This window comes from Gobio gobio (genome assembly GCF_949357685.1).
Source record: "Gobio gobio genome assembly, chromosome: 2".
Lineage (NCBI taxonomy): Eukaryota > Metazoa > Chordata > Actinopteri > Cypriniformes > Gobionidae > Gobio > Gobio gobio.
In genome coordinates this window covers 75,701,727-75,716,331 of record NC_137098.1, presented here as the reverse complement: position 1 = coordinate 75,716,331, position 14,605 = coordinate 75,701,727, and positions in this window count along the sequence as shown.

Here is a 14,605-nt window from a genome sequence, read left to right as displayed (position 1 = left end):
CACTTTATATTCACCAGTGACTGTTTATATTATTATTACTTCTTGAAACGCACAACTTTGGTAAACACACAACTCAAAATTAGAGTTGTTCCGATTCCGATACTAGCATCGGAAATGTCACTGATACCACAACAAATTCTGGCATCGGTATCGGCAAGTACTTGAACCCATGTACCGATATCCGATACCATTTCTTAAACAAGTGGGTGGATGAGTGAGTGAAATGCCTCAAGAAATCCGAAGGCTTACATTAAAGATGAGATACTGGGTTAATGTAAAGGGACACTTGGATAATCATCCAGTTAAGAAAGTTCTGAAGGATTGCTGGGAATGTGAGTATAAAAACCTATCAAGATTTGGATGGACTGCTAATGAGGAGGCACAGAATATGGCAATTAGTGACATCAATATTGCTCCTTCTGTGGCAACTTCAGCAATTCCTCCTTGGTTTTTCCCTATGCCAGTAGTTGACATTCAGTTATATAAAGAAAAACATAAAGAAAGAAATATGTTACCAAATACTGTGCAGCAATACATTGAACAATCATATTATAGCATATTACAAATACACTCACCTAAAGGATTATTAGGAACACCTGTTCAATTTCTCATTACTGCAATTATCTAATCAACCAATCACATGGCAGTTGCTTCAATGCATTTAGGGGTGTGGTCCTGGTCAAGACAATCTCCTGAACTCCAAACTGAATGTCAGAATGGGAAAGAAAGGTGATTTAAGCAATTTTGAGCGTGGCATGGTTGTTGGTGCCAGACGGGCCGGTCTGAGTATTTCACAATCTGCTCAGTTACTGGGATTTTCACGCACAACCATTTCTAGGGTTTACAAAGAATGGTGTGAAAAGGGAAAAGCATCCAGTATGCGGCAGTCCTGTAGGCGAAAATGCCTTGTTGATGCTAGAGGTCAGAGGAGAATGGGCCGACTGATTCAAGCTGATAGAAGAGCAACTTTGACTGAAATAACCCCTCGTTACAACCGAGGTATGCAGCAAAGCATTTGTGAAGCCACAACATGCACAACCTTGAGGTGGATGGGTTACAACAGCAGAAGACCCCACCGGGTACCACTCATCTCCACTACAAATAGGAAAAAGAGGCTACAATTTGCATGAGCTCACCAAAATTGGACAGTTGAAGACTGGAAAAATGTTGCCTGGTCTGATGAGTCTCGACATTCAGATGGTAGAGTCAGAATTTGGAGTAAACAGAATGAGAACATGGATCCATCATGCCTTGTTACCACTGTGCAGGCTGGTGGTGGTGGTGTAATGGTGTGGGGGATGATTTCTTGGCACACCTTAGGCCCCTTAGTGCCAGTTGGGCATTGTTTCTGACCATGTCCATCCCTTTATGACCACTAGGGATGAAACGATTACCGGTTTCACGATAAACCACGATAAAATTTAGTGACGGTTAGTAAAATCGTATAAAATTTAATTATCATTAAAACCGCGTGTGATTATCACGATTGTGAAAACTCGCTGTAAATCTTGTCCAGTCAGCGTCAGTCTGGCGCAGCGCACCGCTGTCTTTTGAATGAGAAGAAATGGCAGAAGGCAGTGACAGCGCCTGGAGTTCTAAAAGGACCAAATCTGAGGTGTGGTCATATTTTGGCTTTTACAAAAGTCCTGAGGGAAACTTAATCCAAGATGGTCACCCTGTCTGAAGAACATGCCAGAAGAAAGTCGCTGTAATAGGGGGAACACTTCAAAACTACGAACGCAAGGCAAGTGGACTTTGACCTCAATACCAAAACTACGTCTGGGAAATAATAACGTGAAGTGAACAAACAAATTCAGTCAAGACTAGGGTGACATTTAAGGGATAATAATCAGGGCTTGACATTAACAACCGCCATTTGCGGGTGTAACGTTATTTCGGCTGCACACTATTGCCACTCTGCTGTTGAACTTATTATAGTCTTCTCAAAAGCCATCTGTTATAATCGCGTTGCGCATTATAACCACTTACATGTGTTTCAATTGAGTTTATGAAAGCGATGTCGTCTCATAATCAGAGGCGTTCAGATCAGCAGGAGTTTTGTTCAGAGCGCGCTCACTCGCTGAAATCTCTCAAAGCAGAGATAAACGTGCGATGTATGCTGGAGATTCACTCATCATACAGTGGTTGCCTGTTTTTGTTCTATTTCAGCAGCGAACATGGTTTCAAACAAACACAGCAGAACCACAGCACATCTGATATGACTGGCATAACGCTGGCGAATTTAGGGACCGTCTCTAAAGTTACATGCAACATTGGTAACGTTATACACGTTTCTGACTTCAATAGCATTTGAAGGGAATGACAGTCATGAAACTGACTGTAAAGTGTTCATCTAGGTGTACAGGTATGATGCACACCTTTTGATATTTAATAAAATAAACTGTCAAATCATATGGAAATATGGATATGCATTATTTCACTAGGATACTGTTTGGGTTCTAACACAAAATATGCTGATTTAAATGCATCATTGCTGAACACTGATGAGAATTTTGCTTGAATATATTTACAGAGATAATATTAGAGATTATATTTACGACAAATTATTATTATTTATGCGTTATGCGTTGCTATTGACGACGGCCATTATAAGGAAGGAAATCCCACAGAATAGAATCTAGCTTAAAAAAGTGCATAGAGCTGCTTGATTTATTTGTTGTTTGTTGATTTTCAAATATAAAACTTGTTTTAATGTTTTAAGTGTGTGCATCTGTTCTTTTTGAACACTTTCATCTCATTTGAACAAAACCGTGATAATATTGATAACCGTGATAATTTGGGTCACTATAATCGTGATGTTAAATTCCCATAACGTTTCATCCCTACCACCATGTCCCCATCCTCTGATGGCTACTTCCAGCAGGATAATGCACCATGTCACAAAGCTCGAATCATTTCAAATTGGTTTCTTGAACATAACAATGAGTTCACTGTACTAAAATGGCCCCACAGTCACCAGATCTCAACTCAATAGAGCATCTTTGGGATGTGATGGAACGGGAGCTTCGGGCCCTGAATGTGCATCACACAAATCTCCATCAACTGCAAGATGCTATCCTATCAATATTGGTCAACATTTCTAAAGAATGCTTTCAGCACCTTGTTGAATCAATGCCACGTAGAATTAAGGCAGTTCTGAAGGCGAAAGGGGGTCAAACACAGTATTAGTATGGTGTTCCTAATAATCCTTTAGGTGAGTGTATATATGGATGGCTCTAAAGATCCTGAATCTGGAATAAAAGCATCAGCAGTCTATATTCCCCAATTCAAAGCTAAAATATCTAAAATAATTTCAGATCATGTTTCTGTTTTTACAACAGAGTTAATAGTAATTTTTCTAGCATTCCAGTGGATAGAAGAAGTACAGATATATGATATTGGAAGTGATGCAGAGTCTATTTAGAATAAGACTAACTGGAATTATGGTAAATTTCCTGTGGGTACCAGGACCGTGCAGAGAGTTCTTCAGGGGCAGGGGCTCAAATGTAAAAAAGGGGCAATAATATATATATATATATATATATATATATATATATATATATATATATATATATATATATATATATATATATATATATATATATATATATTATAAATTAAATTTTAAATTATTTTAAAATAGAAAACCATTATTTTAGTAATATTTCACAATATTGCTGTTTTTTATCAAATAAATGCAGGCTTGATGAACATAAGAGACTTATACTGCTGCATAATATTCAAAAATGGTAAGTTAATATAATAAAGTCATTTCACGTAACCATTTAGCCAGCTTACACTTCACATATAGGCCTGTAGGTGCCGGTGGCACTTGGGTTTTGTTAACTTTGATAGTTTCATGAAATAGTAAACGGTGTATCAATATACATAAATACAAGTGAATTTAACACTACTTACCATTAATGCGACTTTTGCTGCTGTGGTTGTGTGCAGGGATTTGTTTGTTGTCAGTTAAAATCCATTTAGTTAGTGATGCAATTTAAAAAATGACACAAACCACAGGAAATCGTTCCACAAACGTTAGTTCGTCTGTCCATGTAATTTTCAACCGATTTATGAATAAGAACAGAAAATTACCGCTCCACTTCACATCGCCCAATGGAATTTGAACTTGCTTTGCCAGATCATGATTGGTTGGTGTATATGACAAACGGGCATTGGTGAATTGTGTAATAGGCTACTTATATAATATATAGATTTGTAATTAAATCAACACATTAGCTCTGATTATGGATGAAAAAAAAAAAATATTGGTTTACTTTTTTCCCGTAAGGCCACACACTCTCTGAAAGGACCATATTTGGCTCGAGAGCCGTTTCCGAGCAGTGGAAAATCAGCAGTCAATCAAAACGCACGCAACCCATAGCAACGCGTTATGGCAACGCCTCAACAGAAATTGTCCGACTTTTGAGCCGTTCGTTACTATTGTATACATTGTCATGTTATTATAATCACATTTATTTAGTTTTATTGACCCCGATATTATCATTGATATTTGTCTGAGAGGGGCACTTTTGATTCATTTTGAAAAAGGGCAGGGGCTCGAGCACCCAAAGCCCCCCCCCCCCTCTCTGCACGTGCCTGGAGGGTACCATCACATATGGGTGTGGAAGGGAATGAGGAGGTAGACCATCTGGCTAAACAGGCTTTGAAGCACTCACACATTGACATTAAAGTGTCAATGAGTAAAGCAGTAGTAAAAGGGTTCATTGCAAATGAAACAAGAAAGAAATGGCAGAAGGAGTGGGATAGTGGAACAAAAGGTAGACACTTTCATCATATCCAAGAGAAAGTAGAGCTAGAAAGAAGAAAGTGTGGCAACAGGAAATATGTGGGCCAATCTGAGGGCTGTCCCCCCCTAAAAATCATGCTGAGTATTGTAAATAATATAATGATATACAATTAAATTAAATGTGTAAGTAGTAAAACAATACAAACGCAAACGGGACAAAAAATTATTTTTCTGCCGCGCACCTCAACTAACGTTACCCATAGACCGTAAAAAACTACCACACAAGTTTGGGGAGAGAACAAAGCTATTCAGACAGCAGTTGTGAAACACCAGTTAGCTGTCAAAGCTATTTTATTCACTTTAAACATCAGATGAAGTGATTATTTTCTCTTTAAAACACTGCTAACATCATTTGCCCACTGCGGCATTGCCCCAGCCGAGCCACCATCGTTTTCACTTTTATAGTAATAAAATAATTTAGTTCAGTTAGAGAACAGACACAACAATTAAAAACTGAACGTCTCTGCTCAATACAGCTCGAGCCGAACGAGCAAACAGCTGACAGACAAGATGATCGCGGAAGATTTGGTTTCAAAGCGAAATGTAAAAGCGCCTATTTAAGGGAGTGTCATTGTACTGTTTTCTTGTTGTGTTTTTCATTAAGAATAATAGTCTAATGAACCCAAAATTCAAGTAACCAGCCCCCGAATTAGCGCTAATTAAACCGAAAGTATGCGCACGGCCGCTCCGTCAGATCTGTGTTGGGTTTTGCTCAATATGATCATAAGTGGCAAATCAGAGGGCTTGCTGCAGTTGAATATCTAAAGATCTGAATATAGTATAAAATACTATGTGGAGGATGCAAGATAATTTAATAATATGACTGGGTAGTGAACCTTAATCGTATTAAATGCACATATCCTAAACGGTTGTAGTTCATGTGTGTTATTTGTGGAATACAGACATGCGTCTCTTTTTAAACGGGACACTCAGAAAAAGTTATAAAAGTTTTCGTAAACAACTATCACTTTGTGTTGTTGGTCAGATAAAATGACAGAGAAAAGAAAAATGGACATTACATAATTTTTCAGTGCACCAAAACGCCAAATAAGTTTTTTTTTTTTTTTGGTACACATATCCTTACAAGTACGATTTTGGCTGTATTATTTGTGTCCCCTTCAAAAATTGCTCTTGAGAAATTTCATGTTTATTGTCCCCCCCAACTGTTAGATGAAATTTACTCCCCTGCAACCATTATGCACTCCACACTCCTATCCAGTAGGTGGCGGGAATGCACCATTTAAGTTGGTCTGCCAACTGCCATTATCACCAGAAGAAGAAGATCTGGGTCAGTAATAGAGATAATTCAAAAATTATATTCAATCAATCAAGCTATATTGGGTTGTGAGGTAATGAGGAGGCTGATGCATTAGCAAAAAAGGCCATAGAACGAGAAATAGTAGATATACAGATTTTATTTAGTAGGTCAGAAATTAAATCAATTATCAAAAAGAATATTCTGATATTATGGCAGCAGTATTGGGGCAATGAAATAAAAGGTAGACATATGTATCAAATACAGTCAACAGTGGGTAAGGGAAGAATAAGATGAATATATGTCGGTTGGTAGGTTAAATAAGAAGTTCAGGTAGAGTGTCAATGGTCCTTTTTTGAAATAGGTGGCAGTAATGCACATATCTGTTTGCGATCCGCCGTAAAACAAGAAGAAGATCTGGGTCAGTTTACCTGGCTAGCGAGCGTGCAAGTGTGGTGCCGTGAGCGATCTTATTGTCTGTCTTGAAGTAGTTGGCGTGTATATATTTATATTTTCTTTTCTTTGCTCTTTTGCATAGTTTTTGTTTCTTTGTTACTTTTGTATATAGCGTTGGGTCTGTTTTCACTTCTCGAGCCCTGTAAAATATAATCACTACAGAGACCGCTTCAGATTTTATTGATTGGCAATAATTGGATTTTGATTATTCACTGGTCCAACAGCAGTTCTCTGTATTCTGTTAAGCTAACACTCTCTATCTGCTTACAACTGGGACTGGACTGAGCACATGCAGTAAGGGACTATTGTATTAACCAATTAGGGGTAAATGCATAATTTGATGCGATATTGATGCTGTCCAATAAAGAGAGAGATTTTGGGATCTGCTTTCAAGACAGAACTGATAAGCTTGATATGATAAATATAAGTATAATACTGAGCACTCAATCAGAAAAAAGGGGGACATAATGTGTTCAAGGACAAAATGTGGATTATTAAGCTATGGTGCTGGTCACTCCATCTTGGTCAATAGTTAATTTGTAGGGCTAGATCTAAAATAGTAATCAAAAAAAGAAAATTACAAACTCATGATGTCACAAATGCTGTCATTACCAGGGATTACGTGAAGTTAATATTGTTGGTCGAGATAATGCTGCGATCTCCAGTCGTTAAAAAAAAGGCACCTAGTAAGTAAAAATTATTAATTAATTAAATGAACAGATGAATGGCAAATTAGATTTGAGAAATTTCAAATTGCGATATTCAATTCAATTCAATTCAAATTTATTTGTATAGCGCTTTTCACAATACACATTGTTTCAAAGCAGCTTCACAGAAAGCTTTTACAGATATGCCCAGACCCAGAGGTGGGACAAAGTCATTGTTATGCAAGTCACAAGTATGTCTCAAGTCTTTGCCCTCGAGTCCCGAGTCAAGTCGAGTCAAAGATCAGGCAAGTCCCGAGTCAAGTCAAAAGTCAAAGCCAACAAGTCTCAAGTCGAGTCCAAAGTCCTACCATTTTAGTTTTGAGTCATTTCAAGTCCTCTTACCACATAAATAAAATGTATACAAATCATGTATGTCTGTAAGTTTTGTATTTATTTAAACCTCTTTTTATACAATGACATTAATCAAATACAGTAAAAAACTAAAAATAATAATTTTCACAAATAATGCTTGTATTTATACAGCATATTGCATTAGAACAATGCACAGCAGCTTCACTCCTGTATTGTATTGACCTCATATTGCAAAACAGTTTAACATTCAAATAGACATGGGTCCTTTTAGCCTAAACTTAGGGCTAACTTAAACATGTCATCAATAAAATCCTTACTCCTCAAAATTATCACTTCTGAAAAACTGGACCAACGTGATAATTAGGGCCCTATGAAATCCGTTTTATTTTTTCCCAAATTCAGTTTTATTTTTTCCCAAATTCCGTTTTTTTCCGTTTTAATTTTTGCTAATTCCTTTTTTTCCATTTAAATTTTTGGGAATTCAGTTTTTTTACCCTTAATTGTTATTTTAGTTGTAAAAAGAGTGTGTTTTTAATGTTAATAGAATAGAACATAAAACATAAAATAGGAATGATCTTAAATGTATTGAGGTAACAAACATTTATTTTTCAGGACAAATACAGCATGACGCAACATAACACTGCACTCTAAGTACTTCAAGTCACAACAAAATATTAGTGTTGTGAATTGATAATTTAAAAAAAACGAATTAATCAAATTTTTTCTGTAATTAATCATGATTGATTGCAATTAAAAACATTGGAGTTTTTAATATTTTGATATTGTAATAATTTCAGTTACCCTCCAAATTAATTTAGAAACAACTTAAGGACAGCATATTTTAAATATGTGTTGGAATGGCATCTTTTTATGAATGAAGGCCAGTATCACTGATACTAATGTATCTATGAAACATTGATGACGTTACATTACAGTATAACTGAAAGCTACCCATTTCAACATTTATTAGGCTTTAAAAAATAACAACTTTTAATTTAATTTAACTTAAAACTATCTTTACATAAACGCATTATAATAAATATTATATTTGCCTGGGGCCTTCCCTGTCAGAAATAGTCTTCACAGAAATTGAATAAAGTTATCAACACCTTTCTTAACAGCATAAATAATAAGTGAAATATAGATGAATCATCATTAAAGCTACAATCGTCTCTGTTCCCGTTGTTCTTTGAACATTAATGACAGACATTATCAGTGCTACTGTCACTTTAAGTTCTACCTCTGCTGAACATGATGTGGATTGTTGAAGAATTCTCTTTCTATAAGAATTACTTCGCAAAGGATCATTGATTTCAGAAAAGGCTTTATTCACACCAACCACACAACAAAGCCTGAGGGCGGATTGCAATCGCTCCTCCCCTCCTTGTACTTTCTGTCACATTTATACCATAGTTGTCTTCCTATTATGGTAACAAACTTCTAACAACGGACTCATATATCACCCCATTCCAAGTTCTTTTTCTGGAGGACACAAATCTTCTGGTTGTCATTCTAAAGGACATTCTCAAAGTCAGCACACATAACATAATAGTGTCTTTGCATTAGCCTTAAACTGCTAATTTCTAAATAATAAAATCTTCTACAGGATCAGACGCGCTGTCCCGCGCATCTCATTTTCCCTAAAGTTCATTTAAGGCATTATTTTCCATACAGTACATTAAAGTGCATTAAAAACAAGGCAAAATACAGCAAGCACTCCCCCCGAGGGAACTGCTCGGCTCGGTACTGAGGGCTTAGCATTGAGTTTCTTAACTTTTTCACTGACGAAAGCAGAGCCGTGGAGAGCCGCTTCGCCACACTCTCATGTGCTCTGAACGTAGTTTGTTCGGCCACAAACCGTTCACAGTTCTGCCCACTTGGGTGGCACCCCAGCCTGTTAAGGACGCATCCGTCGTCACAACTTTCCGCAACATTACCGTCCCCAGGACGGTACCTTGTGCGTAAAAGTCTGTGCTCCTCCAGTGGCGCAGAGCTGCGGCGCAGGTGCGCGTTCACTGTTACCGAGCGACAGAGATCGTGTAACGGGCTGAAATGTAGTGACGAAACCCATTTCATGAATGCCCTCATCCTCAGGAGTCCTAGTGGCAAAACCTGGATAGATGAAGCCATAAGACCCTGTAGTCTGAGGCATGTGCGATATTGCACCTTCACCCCCTCCCTGAACTGCGATAGACAGTTCATCAGAGAGAGAACGCGCTCCTGAGAGAGACGCGCTCGCATGGAGACTGAGTTCAGCTCCAGGCCCAAGAAGATCACATTCTGGCTGCGTGCAAAATTGCTTTTGTTCACATTCACCCTGAAGCCCAGGGATGTGATGTGCGCGAGCACACAGCAGGTGTCCTGCAACACCTTTTCCTTCGAGTCAGCTATGATGAGCCAATCGTCTATGTATGTCAAAATCCGTAGACCAGACATTCTCAGGGGAGTCAAGCCCGCTTCCGCGGACAGACAGAAGGAACGTGGGCTTAGACTCAAACCAAATGGCAGAACCGTGAATTCGTAACAAACGCCTTGATGGGCGAAACGAAGAAACTTCCTGTGTGGTGGATAAATGCTTATGTGGAAAAAAGCATCTTTCAGGTCGACCGATGTGAACCAGTCGTTCTGTTTTATGGCGCGGGCGAGCGAACCATGAGTTAACATTCTGAAATTGTATTTCCTTAAATGTTTGTTCAACACTCTGAGGTCCAGAATGGGACGGAGAGAACCGTCCTTCTTTGGGACCAGGAAATAACGAGAATAAAAACCCTGGTTTATCAGATTGGGGGGAACCACCTGAATCGCACCTTTGCTCAGAAGGGAGGAGATTTCCTCCTTCAGAACGTGGGCAGTGCTCTCTTCTGTGTGTGAAAAGAGAACACTGCTGAACCACGGGGGTTTCATAGCAAACTGCAGACGATAGCCCTGCACTATTGTGCGCATCACCCATTCTGGTGCCGCTGCAGCTTGCCAAACTGACGCACGGCTCTCGAGGGTACCCACCCGAGCGATGCCAGCTTCGTGTGTGCCCAGCTGGCTTATTTGTGATGCAATGACGCCCTCTAGTGGGGAAACTAGGAACTGCATGCGTGGGTTCAGAGATCTGTCCGCCCTTTGCAGAGAAAAGTGATTTCCCTGCAGAGGGAGGACATCCCTCTGTAACGAATTCATTTGATTCGTTTGCTTTAATGTGTTTGTGTTTTTTTGTGTGTTTTGTTTTCGGGGAAACAATGGGGCCGAAGCCTTTATTAGCTGAGTGAGGGGAACACAACATGTGCGGTGTGGTGACACTGCTTTTGAACACATCCTCACAACAGACCCCTTGAACGGGGGAGAACACACAACGTCCACTGAACACATGGGCTGGGCAGCCATGGGAGGGGGGGACCCTCCAGAAGTGACCCGTCGTCTTTTGGACGGGGACTCTAGTGCGGGAAGCGAGTCCAGAGAGCTTGTTGCTCGAGAACATGGACCCCAAACCCTCATCGGCCAAACATCAGGCAGGCCGCTTGCGTTTGGAGTCGCTGGGGGTAGAGCTTGGGGGTTTTCCCGCGGCGGCAGCAGCAGGTTTCCCCCAGGGCTTGGTCAAGGGTGGGTTGCTCTGCCGTTGCGGGCCGGGCTTGTTGCGGGGCCTTTCCTTGCCCTGATGAAAGTGACACGCCGGGGCCGGCGGGTTAGGCAAACGCGCAGGGGGCGCCTGGCGTGGAGCCGCCTTCCTAGGAAGACATAACCTCGTCCCCCTTCTTTTTGTCGTCGCACCGCTGTTGCATTAGTGCGACGGCGGGCCCAAAGAGAGCCCGGCCGGGCTCTACCGGGGTGCCTGCGATGCGCCTCTTCTCGCTGTCCGGGAGGCCTGACAGATTGAGCCAGAGCGCGCGCTCCCCTACAACAGAAAGCGCCATGGAGCGCCCGCAGGCTTGGACGGCCTGACGAGCGTTGCGGAGGACGAGATCGTTCCCCATGATGATCTCCTTCCATAGTGAAGGGGAGGGAGATCCCTTGTCGAGCTGTTGGCCCAGGTCTTCTAAGATTTCCGCCTGGTAGGCAGAAAGGAGCGAAGAGACGTTAAGGGCTCTAACAGCCAAGGCCGATGATTTGTAGGCGGCCTGGTGCACCGAGGCAGAAAAACGGTCCATCTTACTAGGAAGAACCGGTTTAGGGGGGGCGAGCAGCCCTCCCTGGGCTGGAATGAGGTGCCTGGCGATAGAGGGCTCACCCATGCCAAGAGCCGCCATGTCTTTAACCTCCAGGCCCGCGAGACCGTGTTTGAAGTCGAGCGGATCCTTCCAGTAATGTTTCATGTGCTTAGCACATGCTGGAACGGCGGGAAAGAGTTGCTTCCTTGGGCCAGGAGGCGCTCCCAACACTTTCCCATCATAAATGTCTCTCTCCTGGTCGGTGGCGCTCTGTGGAGCCGGCCACTCAATATTGAGACGAGCGGCCGCTCGTACACAATCATCCAGGAGAATAGACTGGGAGGCCGCGGGGACGCTGGCCTGGGGAATACCAGAGAGCGGGATGGCATCCTCGTCCTCGGAGACCCCGAGAAGGCCCGCGTCGTCGTCGTCACCGGACCCGGCCGGTTCGTCGACGAGCGGGAGGTTGTCCACGAAGATGTCCTCTTCGGGGAACTCAGAGTTAGGCTGGTCAGCCCAAACAAGAGAAGTCGCGTCCCGGGAGGCCCCCGGTGGCGCGCTGTCGTCACCGTGTCCCACGTCCGAATCTCCGGATTCTCCAAGGCCTCTTCCGCGTGCTTGAGGCCCAAGCAAACCACGCAGAACGGGTGAAGGTCCTTAGCGGCGATAAGCGCACCACACGCGGCCGGGCAGGCCCGTGAAAAGCTGGTGGCAGAGGAAACAGGGCTAGAGAGCGACATACCGGCGAAAAACGTAGAGAAATCCGTGGCGGGCAGCCTTGGAACAGGAAAACGTGAGAGAGCGTGGGCGGCTCCGAGAGCAGACACAGACAATCTGGCGGAATAGAAAACTGTCACGCCTGGCGGAGGCTGATCGAAAGGATATTTCCTCCTGCAGACAGTTAGTGAGCAGCGTCAATTCAACCGAGCTGTGTACACGCAGAGATCGCGAGAAGCGAATGTCAACTGGAGTACAGTAGCGCGTGCAGGCTATATATGCCCGCAGGTAAGGGGCGGGGCCTTACCGGGCATTGGCTGCGCGCTCCTGTCTGTCTTGCCAGACTTGGTGCAATTGGATGCTTCTGCAGAGGTCAGGTACAGATGCCCTTCCCATAGGTGGATCTCGAACACAAGATGATGAAAGAGAACACATTTACAGTCATAAATCACTTTTGGGCTGCATTTTTACACGTAGTAGCTTTAGCCTGTGTGCTAATCAGTTCAGCTCATGCTGTGTGCATGCGGCCTACTCAACTCAGCCCAGAATGAATAATCTTAGAAACGTTTACAATTATTTTATGTAATATCGGAAATTGCACTCAAGCCAGATAGAATCACTATTTCAGATGATTCATAAAAAAAAACCTCTGGATCCAATCTATCTCTAACGTTACTCCTCCAATTTTCACTCCACTCTCTCTCTCCGATGACAACAGTTCAGCTGACGCATTCAAAGTCCAACTTTCCATGTGCTCTCAATCACAATTTTAGTTAGATTAACTTTCAGCGCAGAGTTTCTGGAGAAGTGCTCTGTTGTCTGATCTGATGATCTGACTCAGCGGCGGCGCCGGCGGGACGTGAATGCACCGTTATTACTGGCTCACAGGAGTGTCAGTCATTGCAGCACAATCATTGATTGGTTGTCTAGAGTTCCTAATGTCCTGTAATATCATCTTTTTTATAGTAGTACTAGGCTGCGTCCCAATTCGCCTACTTATACTACATCCTAAAAGTATGTACTCTTTTTGTGAAGAAAAAGTACATACTTTTGAGTGTGTAGCAGAAGAGTGTGCAAGCTTTGGGACACACACTACTTCGTCATCTTTAACGGACTCTGTGGCTTAGTTAAGTGCGTCCCTTCACCATTTAAACTGCCCTGTCAATCATCGTCACAGTTCAAATCCTCCACATTCAGTTTAATTTCCTACCGTATCGGAGATAAATATAGTAGCACATTGATCTGCCAGTCGTGGCTTTAATGCAGAGACTCTCCTCATGTGTTTGCAGTTTAAATATAATAATGCATTTAAAAGTCAATGCCCAAACGTATCATCACAAAAGTTCTCAAAGCTGCTGCAGGTGAAATATAATGTGGATAACATTGAATAGATATATTTTCGTCAGGTTAAAAACTGATAATTGCTCACTCAACCCCCTTTATCTAACCCTCTCTACTTATCCGTCCGACTCGCATAACCGTCATGTTTGTAGTTTTTTAACACTTTTTATCTGTGTTTGTAGTTCTAATCAAATCAGAAAAAAACAAATTTTCACATTTTTTTCAAAAAATCTAAATTTTCTCGAAATTGGTGCCTGAAGGGCGAGCCAATCCGAGGCATGCGTTTTGTCCGCCTTGAGCCAAGGATTCCAAGGATTGGGGGGATTCCAAGGAAAGACACTTGAGCCCACGCCTAACGGTTTAGGAGTTCAGTCTGGTCCACTTAAGTCAAAGACACCAAAGACAAACATTTAGTCAACTTTTTATTGCATATTTTGCAAAGATTTACATTTGGCGGTGTGGCGCTGTTCTAAATTCCCCATCCTTTTCATGAGCTCCATGAAAAGCCAAGACAGGGAACAGCAGCAGATTCTGGGGACAACCTCCCATTTTAAACTGGGAGGGCAGAGCAAATCCCCCAACAGACCATACCAGGAAATCCTCCCTGGCTCTTCCAGCTGATTGAAGAGACAGCAGAGGATACAAAAGCAATTTCATCTATGTGAAGCTAGCACGAGGAATGTAGCTACCATTAATGATACGTGTAAATATGACTATTCTGACTAGTAAGTCAAAGCCCAAATCACAGTCTTTACATGAGGGTAAGTAATTAATGACAGAATTTTCATTTTTGGGTGAACTAACCCTTTAAGAACAAGCACTTCCGATATTATTTATATTCATTATAGCTTTAATAACATGCACTTTC